This window comes from Mustela lutreola, chromosome 4 (genome assembly GCF_030435805.1).
Source record: "Mustela lutreola isolate mMusLut2 chromosome 4, mMusLut2.pri, whole genome shotgun sequence".
Lineage (NCBI taxonomy): Eukaryota > Metazoa > Chordata > Mammalia > Carnivora > Mustelidae > Mustela > Mustela lutreola.
In genome coordinates, this window is record NC_081293.1 from 16,326,573 (window position 1) to 16,336,761 (window position 10,189).

Below are 10,189 nucleotides of genomic sequence, written 5' to 3' on the forward strand. Positions count from 1 at the left end.
ACACACACACACACACACACGTACACATGTACACCCCTACTTCGAACCCTTGAATGCCAGGTGAGATTTTTGGCTTCAGGAGGGTTTTGGAATTTCTACTAGTGCAGCTTAACATTTTCATTAGTGGTTGGATGAAAGCCTTAAGCTTTGACGACACGAGATGATACACGATGGCTTTGGAGATGGCTAACATGGAAGTCATAAAGGAAGAGTTTCATGAGTGCAGGGCAGGGAATGATGGCCCTTGCCCAGAGGACAGCAGGTGAGGATATGGGAGAGGAGACCGATTTCTGGAATGACAGTGTGTGTCACTCTATGGACCTGCTCCCCGGAGAAACTGGTGAAAATGATTAAAAAGCAAACATTGAAAGCCCCTGGAAATGGTCCCAAGTTCAAACAGTAAATGAAGAAACATCGTGAGAAAATCTTTGCAGATTTGGTAAAAAGTTGAGAGTCTGGGGTATCTGAAACAAGAGTGCCCTCTCCCTCGGCAAAGTGAAGCCCCTACTCCAGACAGCAGTGGCCACCAACCCAGCTCCCAGTGGAGGGCTCCCTTCCTGGGAGGAGCAGGAACTCCATGTTTCCAACCCCCCAGCCTCCAGTTGCTGAGGCTTAGTCTTGGCAAGTATATGGTCAAAAGGTGGGGGCTTCCCTGTTTTGCCCAGCCCCCATTTGCAGAATAGGGACTTGACCTTGAGAAAGGGGTGATGAGAACATTGGAACCCGCACTGTTCTTGCCCCTGCTGTTGAGGCTGTGGTCCCATGCCAGGAGAGGCCAGCCAGGAGGACCTCAGGCGGCTGCTGCCCCGGCCCTTGCAGGGAGTGCTGGGCTCCTCGAGCAAAAATGTCACTCAGAGAGCATCTTGTCATTGTGGCATTCCCAGTTCCAGGGCGCTGGCTCTGATATTTTGCCCCGGGGTGGGGGGAGATGGTGGAGGGGAGCAGCAATTTTATAAAACAGCTCATCTCTTCATGGAGGGACTACTTTCATTTACAACACAGACTGAAACAGTTCAAGTGTAAAGGCGCTTGGGAGAGCAGTGGAGATCATGGTTAAAGGCAACTGACAGGTGATTTGTCAGTTTCACGAACAGCCTAGACTATAGACTGGCTAGTTTGCAGGACAGAACAGAGGAATATGAGCTAGACAGGAGACCTCCTGAGGTCCGAACAAACACCAAACACGGACCTCAGTAACTATTCCTTCAAAGGAGCCACACATTGACTGAGTTCATTTGTGGAGCAGTTTATGCCCAAGTGCACTGTTGAAAACAATAGAGCAGTCATCTGGAAATTAGGAGAGTTTAATAGCTGGGTGTGGTCAGTGAAAGAGAGGAAGGGGTCCCTGTGAATACCACAGTCACCCCAGGGTGACTGTAATCCAGTCGGTCACTAAAACTAAACAGGCAAGGAACAATAACAACTGGGGGACCCGAGCAGTGGCAGGACATTATCGAAAGTGTTCAGTTTCCAGCAACAACAACAAAAAATTACGAGGCGTGCAATGGAACAGGAAAGTATGACCCACACACCAGAAAAAAAAGCAGGCTGCAGAAGCTGCCTGTGAGAGACAAGATGTTGGATTTAACAGAAAGAGACTTCAAAATAGCCACTATAAATATGTCCACAGAACTAAAGGAAAGCGTGATTATCGAAGTAAAGGAAGGTATGACGACAGTGTTGCATTGCATAGAGGACATCAGTGAAGAGATAAAAATGGTAAAAAAAAGGAGTAAATGGAAGTCTTGGAGTTTAAAAATATAATAGCAGATTAAAAATTCACTAAATCAAGAGAGTGAGAAGACAAGTCACAGACTCCCATTCTGATAAAGGACTATTACCCAAGAAGTCAGCAATAAGAAAATGAGCAACTTGATTTTTTTTTTTTAAAACGGCCAAAGATATGAACAGATGCCTCACCAAAGGAGCTATATTGGTGGCAAATAAATCTATGAAAAGACACTCATCATCACATATCAACAGGGAAAGGCAAATTAAAGAAACAAGAGATACCAGCGCACACCTATTAGAATGGCCAACAACGCCAAATGGTGATGAAGACGAGGAGCCTCAGGAACTCTCATTAGTAGCTGGCAGCAGTATAGCCACTCTGGAAGACAGTTTGGCAGTTTCTTAGAAAACTAAGCATTGTCTAACACACACACACATATATATGTGTATATATATACATATGTATGTATATTTTTTATCACACCCAGCAATTGTACTCCTTGGTATTTACCCAAATGAGTTGAAACCTTATGTCCACACAAAAGTCTGCACACAGATGTTTATAGTAGCTTTATTCATAGTTACCACAACTTGGAAGGAACCAGGACATCCTTCAGTTAGATGAATGGATAAATAAATTGTGATACATCTAGACAATGGAATATGATTTGGCTCTAAAATAAATGAGGTGTCAAGCCATGAAAAGATATGGAGAAATCCTAAATGCATACTTGGGAGAAGGAAACCTATCTGAAAAAGCTACATTATTATGATTTCAAGCATACGACATTCTGGAAAAGGGAAAACCATGTAGCTGTCAAGGGTTAGGTAGGGTGGAAGGATGAATAGGCAGAGGATTTGGGGGGCAGAGAAGCTTTCTGTCTGATACTGTAATGGTGGATACATATAATTAGACATTTGCCAAACTATGGAATGTATTACAGCAACAGTGTTCCCTAGTACAAGCTACAGGCTTTGGGTAATAAGGATGTGTCAGTGCAGGTTCACCAGTTATAAAAGATGTACCACTCTGGTGTAGGGTTGTTGTTAGGGAGGCTGTGCGTGAGTGGGGTAGCAGATACATGGGAAATCTCAGTACTTTCTGCTCAATTTTGCTGGGAACCTCAAACTGCTCTAAAAATAAAGTCTATTAAATTTACTAGAGACTTGACAGCATATGTGAACTAGCAGAAGAAAGAAGTTAGTGAACTTGAAGGTAAACCAATAGAAATTATGTCAGCTGAAGAACAGGGAGCAAGAGGAATGAATAAAAAGGAAGAGCACCTCAGGGAAATGGGGCCAGCATCAAACACATCAACAGGATAACTGGAACGAGAAGAGAGAGAAATGAACAGAAAAATTATCAAAGAAAAAAAGTCCCAAATGTGTTGGAAAATAGTGTCCTGTACATCCAAGAAATTAAACTCAAAATAGGATAAAAACAGAGGTCTATGAATAGATACATCATGATAAAAAATATGAAAGTCAAAGATGACAAAAATCTTGAAAGTAAGAGAAAAATGTGTTACATGCAAGAGAATCCCAGTAAGATTAGCAGCAACAATGGAGGCCAGAGGCAGGTAGCATAACATAGTCAAAGTGCTCCAAGACAAAAACTGTCAACCAGATAGAGTTATGACAGACCCCACAAGTTAAGGGGTTAATAAAGTTCTACAACAAGACTGATCTCCTGTCAGATCAACACTACAAGCCTGGAAGGTTCCCATGACCTCCATGAGTTCAGTAATTCACCAGACCAATTCACAGAACTCGGGAAAATATCTAAATGAAGAGACATTGGTCTCTTGAGGTGTGGGAGGATCCCAAACACAGGGCTTTTGCACCTTCTCCTCATGGAATCAACATCTGTCCCCCTCCTGGCACACTGATGTGCTCACCAACCAGGAGTCTCCACCATTTGTGTCCAGAGTTTTTATTAGGATTACAGTATAGAGGCATGATTTACTGAACATTGACCATGTGCTTGAACTCAAACTCCAGCCCTGCCTTCTCCTCTTTGGAGGTCAGGAAATCAGGCTGATACCGTACGGCTCAAAACATTAACCCTAGTCACATGGTTAGTCCTTCCAATCATGGTCAGTCCCCATCCTGCTGCCCAAGATTCATCTCATTAGCATAAACTTAGACATGATCCCAGGGGCTCATGAACAAAAGAGACTTTATCACTCAGATTCCAAGGGTTTTAGAAGGCCCATGCCAGGAACCTGAGGCAAAGACCAGGTCAATTCTTTATTACACAACAGTCATGGCCTTCCATTCTTTTTACATGTTGCTAGATTCTGTGTGTTTGATTTTTTCCTTTTTTTTTTTTTTTTTAAATTGAGGATTTGTACATCTCTATTTTTAAGAGAGATTGGTTTGTAATTTTCTTTTTTTTTTTTTTTTTTTTTTTTAAAGATTTTATTTATTTATTTGTCAGAGAGAGAGCGAGCGAGAGCGAGCACAGGCAGACAGAGTGGAAGGCAGAGTGAGAGGGAGAAGCAGGCTCCCTGTGGAGCAAGGAGCCTGATGTAGGACTCGATCCCAGGACGCTGGGATCATGACCTGAGCCGAAGGCAGCTGCTTAACCAACTGAGCCACCCAGGCGTCCCGGTTTGTAATTTTCTTGTGACATGTTTATCTTATTTTGGTACCAACCTCACAGAATGAGTCAGGAAGTGTTTTGCTACTTTTTGCAAGAGTTTTGCGAATAATTAGTATTAACTCCTCTAGAAACACCTGGAAGAATTTACCAGTGAGGCATCTGTTCTTGGAATATTTGGGGGGGAAGTTTTTAAATTACTAATTCCATCTATTAACTTGTATAGATCTTGGAGTATTTTCTATTTCTTCTTGAGTCAGTTTCAGTCATTTTGTCTTTATAGGAATTTGCCCATTTTATTACAGTTATTAATACTTTCCATTCATAATCTTTCTTACTTCTATAAGGTTGGTAGTAATGCCCTCCCTTCTGCTTCTCTGTATCACTGTTCTGGAGATGGGAGTGGGGATAGAGGCCTGCTTTTGGGGAGTGATGCTGATGCTTTGTGAGGAAGACACCAGGGGGCATGGTGGCCTCTGGTCTTTCTGGTTTGCATCTGCTGTGGAACTTCTGCCCTGAGTGAGGGCGGCTGAGAGTGTCCAGAATTCTTGGCTTGCCACACTGGAGTGGAGCCTCCGCGTTATGAGTGGCCATGGGTGAAGGAAGACAGACCTTGATCTCTTGACTGCATGCACCTGGAGTTTAGCTTTTTCCACCCTAGGTTGGGGAGATGAGAATGTTGGCAGCCTACCTTCCTGTGGGAACCGAAGCAGCCCTCTCCCGGGAAACAGGGGAGAAGGAGTCCGAGCTTCTTGGCCTCACCCACTGGAGTGGAGCTTCTGTCATACTGATCTGGGGTAGGGGGTGGTGTGGGACTGGGTCATGGCTCTAGTGCCACAGATTCTCAAGCTTTTTACCTAGATTTAGACTTTCTTGAATTCTTCATTTGCAATGTCTTGGAACAAGTTGCAGGGAATTTAGATGGTTATTTAGAAACTGTTTTCACCAGTTATGGTTGTCTGATGGAGAGAGAGTGTCAGAATTTCTCCAGTGGCATTCTAGAAGTATGTCTAATCTCCGCTATTAGCTATTCTTTTCCCAGAATGCCCTGCTTAATTCTTGGTTTATGGCTTCAGGTGGCCGTGAACCGCTCAGGGAGGGCTGACAGAACACAGAAGGCCGAGGAAGAGAACCTAGGGGGCATTTATGCAGGGAATTACTGTTGATTTGAAGACAGTGCTAAAATACGAAATGATTAACTTTGAAAAGAGAAGGATAAGGGTGTGAAGAGCTCATACATGTGTTCGTTGAGCAACAAACAAGTGGAATGCTTTAGAATGCAGAGCAAGGTCCTTCCACACAGAAATCATCTCTTCTCAAGGTTGTTACATAATAGAATGGACTCCCCACAAAGGTTGCAGAATCACATTTTAGAACAGGCTAGACCCTTATTTTTAGATCTCATGAGTGACTAAAATGCAACTTTTCTGTCACCTCATTCATTATGATAAAATCTGACAGAGGCACTTTATTAACACAAATTATCAAAATAACTGCGGTGTTGTACCTTTCACCTACCGCTCCGAACCACCGCAAAACACCCAGGAATATCTTAGAGCTTGTAATCGCAAGGTGCAAGCAAACCAAATAAGGCTCTGGGCCACATGGAGGATTATTTTGTTCTTCCTCCAGAAAGTTAAACAAATACGAGCAGCTGTCTCTCCGTCGGGCTTCCCTGCAAGGCTGACCGAGGTGCGTTGCTGCCCGAAGACTAGGGCGCGGGGTAACAGCCCTTGCGATGCTTGGATTCTTAGGTCATGTCAGCTTCCTGAACATGGGCAAGCTATTGTTTTTTTCCCTCTCCAGGAATGGGGAGTTAAACTACACTTCAAATATTTATCCTCCGTATCTTTCTTGTTCTAAGGGACTCGGTTGTGCGGCCATTTCCAACGAAATGCCTAATATAGAACTGGTTCGGTTTAAAGAGGTAGTTGTTATTGAACGAGATGATGCTTTTCAACTTAAAATCTTAAAAAGATCCGGGTCAGTGAATGCTCTCTCGGGTTGGCAGGATCGCAGAGCTCGACCTTTCTGCTCCGCGAAGGGCAAGTCCGTGTTTTCTTCAATAAGAGGAGGAAGAAACAACAGGCACAGTGATAATGTCTAGCAGTTTCTCTTAGCAACGGAATGAAATTAAAATATGCGGGGCCTAGATTTAAATCGTAATTTCTAGAGTGTAATGAAACTTAACTACTTATTAAAGTTGTGCTCTAAGCTTGAATGGAACTTGAGTTTTGGGGTCAAAAAGGGGACACTACAACTGGCCAAATATACACACCCATGGATGATACACATTAAATTATATTTGCAGAGCAAAATTATGTATGTGTGTTACACACACACACACACACACACAGATAGTGATATATCCATAGTGATTATAACTAAACTGTATCTAGATACAGATAGATCTCTATCTAGGAACTCGAATTACTGAAATGACAAGCAGAAACATTTCCCAAGTTTTGCAAGCTGAACACTGCCTTTTGGTAGGAGAAGTAAGCCCTCGTCACCATCCAGTGATGTCTGGGGGCTGAGGTTTATTTCTCAAGAAGGGGAGCCCCTTCTTGAAGCCCCTGAAGATAAATAAACATCGTTTCAAATCAGTTTTAAAGTCATCACATTTTGGTGAAACTAGGATGAGAATTTTTTTTTTTTCACATGAATGAATACTATAAAGATTTATTTATTTATTTGACAGAGAGAGAGATCATAAGTGGGCAGAGAGGCAGGCAGAGAGAGAAGGGGAAGCAGGCTCCCCGCTGAGCAGAGAGCCCGATGCGGGGCTCAATCCCAGGACCCTGAGATCATGACCTGAGCCAAAGGCAGAGGCTTAACCCCCTGAGCCACCCAGGTGCCCCAGGATGAATGAGTGTTATAAAGTCCGAAGGCATAAGCATGGTTTGGAGGTTATGGAGATGTCTTTAAGCTAAAAAGTGAAACCCTCTGAACATAAAGGAGGCCACTTGGAGTGCTTTGCCGAAGAGCAAAATGAAGTTCAGTGCGCGTTCCTCTGACAAACTGGTGTCTCATCTTAGTTTCACTAAAACCGGATGATTGAACACCTGATTGGACGTGATCCGTTAATTTATTTTGAGGGGCTCACTGCCCTCTTGAATGGCAAACCACCTGGACACGTCCCTGGATGCCGATGAGGGCTTGCTCCCCCAACCCAGGGGAGATTTCAGACGGTGGGAGTTTGGAGATGCATTTGCCTATCACATCACTTATCCAAGTTCCCTGATTCCTTAACAGCTGACAAGATAAGCACTGAGCACAACATATTCTCAATGTCTAGATGTACTTCCTGTGTCATGAATGAATGAATCATGTAATAAAGAGTAATTTGGTTTTTTTGGAAAGCTGCTAAGTTCAAGGTCATGAATCTATAAAAATAGTATGATTGTATGTTGGATAACCCGTGATTTTTTTTTAAATAAACCTTCATTTAAACAATGTTTTAAAATATCCTAAATAAGGTTTTGTATACATAAAGAATATTTCAAATATTTTGTGGCATATTCATTAAAAAAGGAGGGGGATGAATATCTAATTTTTTCCCCTTTCAACACTCTTTTAAGTCTGAAGTTTCTTACCCAGTTAGGAGTTCACAAAAGCAATTGAATTAGCTACAGAATGGAATTGCACATTATTTACACTGACAAGGTTGCCTTTGGCAACATAGTGTTTTAAATTATTTCCTCAGTCCTATTAAAAATCTATGTATCTTAAAATGTACTAAAACTTGAGTTGGTTTATAGGTGTGTGTTTCATCCTTAAAAAAAAAAGTCCCTGGGTGTAAACAACAAAGTATTGTTATTTTGAACTAAAGCTAAACAAGCAGATTTTTCACTGTATATTTCAAATTGCAGAATCTTGGAATGGCCCAGAGCCTGAGGTCTTTGGGTTGCATTCCCCACTTGGGATAAACAACTGTCTTTAAGTCTCTATTTGATGACATTCACACGCAGAGAAGTCCGTGTTCTCCATGGCGTGTATGACTCAATGTTTGGCGTATTCACTAGCTGTTAGTCACGGGGCTAGGTTCTTTTCTAATGTTATAAAATGATTCCATGAGGTAAAGATATCTAGTTTAACAGATGAGCAAACAGTATCCGTGGAGAGGAAGTAACTTGCTCCCATTCTGATTAAGTGATAGTGTCAGGTCAGCTGGTACAAAGTTGTGCTGTCGACATAATACACCTCGTGACAGATTTACTCTCATTTGCATGATTTCTCTTCACATATGCTAAAATACCCGGTAGAGGCTTTTTCTCCCTTCCCACAAGTATTTATGTATTCAACCCCATTTCTTGTATCACTCTTCATTACCCTCCTGGGTACCTTTTCCAGGACACACACAAAGTAAGCAATGTGATTGTGAGAAACAGAAGTCATCTTTTTCCCACTTGAGTTTGCTCTACAAACTTGTACTTTTAATTTGTAAAATTTCAAACAATACAAAAATATATAGGGTACATAAATACCAGTCCCTCCCTCTCCCCTATATTCAGCTCTATATGGTTATTAGGGTTTGTTGTATTCTTCCTTCTATCTGTTCTTTTTTTTTTTTTTTTTTTTTATTGCTATACATATGCAGTCAGCTCTTGCTCTGAAAAATTCTGGTGTGTCCGGTGTCAGTTCCAACAGTTTAAGTAACACCACTCCCGCAAGAACACGGTTCTAATTTCAGCTGCACAGATTACTGACTGTAATCACCTAAGTACAAACTTCACGGTCAGCCCTTCAGTTCACAAATCACTGTGCAGTAACAGACATGTCCCACGATCAGTGACCAGTATTGTCACTTCTTCCAAAGTCTGTTGGTGACTGGTCGCTGTGTGCCAGTTTGTGCAGACGGCAACGTGTGTAGTTGTGGTGACTTCTTGTTGGATAACTGAGAGGGATTTGGCCAGAAAGACAGAAGTCCAGCAAAGAAACGTGAACATAGTGGAAGCGACATTTGACTGAATGTACATGGAGCAAGAGCTGGCCTTGGGAATGCTGTTGCTGTTCAGTAGACTCGATGTACAGGGACACTGATGGAGGGTGGTGACCTTGATGTCCATGAGAAGAGTGGCTGTGATGAGGATGAGGATAATGTCCCAGAGGAAGTGATGATGGAAAAATCTTCACATTAAGGAAACCAGGGGAGATGGAGCACAGCATTGAAAACATGGTTGAAAATGTTGGAAACTGATCCAAACCTAGGCAAAAGAGTTTTGCCTTTGAGAAAAATATTTGCTGCTAGAAATTTTATGATGCGAAAGAAGCAGGCACCTTTCAAATACTTTTGATGTTTTCTTATAAAGAAATGGAAGTTTTATTCTCAACATTTGTAATGTTTTAAACTACAGTGCGATACTTTCGCTTTATTTTTTCATTTTCCCATACTTTCATAATTCGGTGGAGGCCTTTATTTACCTGTTTCATCGTAACCCTTTTGGTTTATTTATTTACTCTTATCTCTCAAGTACAATGCAAGTTCTAGAGCAAGGACCTTGTCTGATGCGTTCATCACGGGACCTAGAAGTGTAAGAGATGCTCAGTGAATAGCTGAATGATGGATCTGCGTTTGCTTTAGTGATGCGAGCACCTTCTCTTGGCTTTCCTTTATGAGCTGTATGCGCACATTCTCTCTGCCTGTTTTCCAACGGGGGTATGTTTCATAGGATATATGATCTTCTGTTGACACACACAGTTGAGATATACATATATACATGTATATATAGTTCGTAGGAGCTTGCAATAAGATTAATTTTATGTCCAGTTTTATATTTTGCAATACCTTTTCATTTCTGTTCTCATTTGTTATACAGATGCTTAAAATTTTTATGTAGTCATACATATCAATCT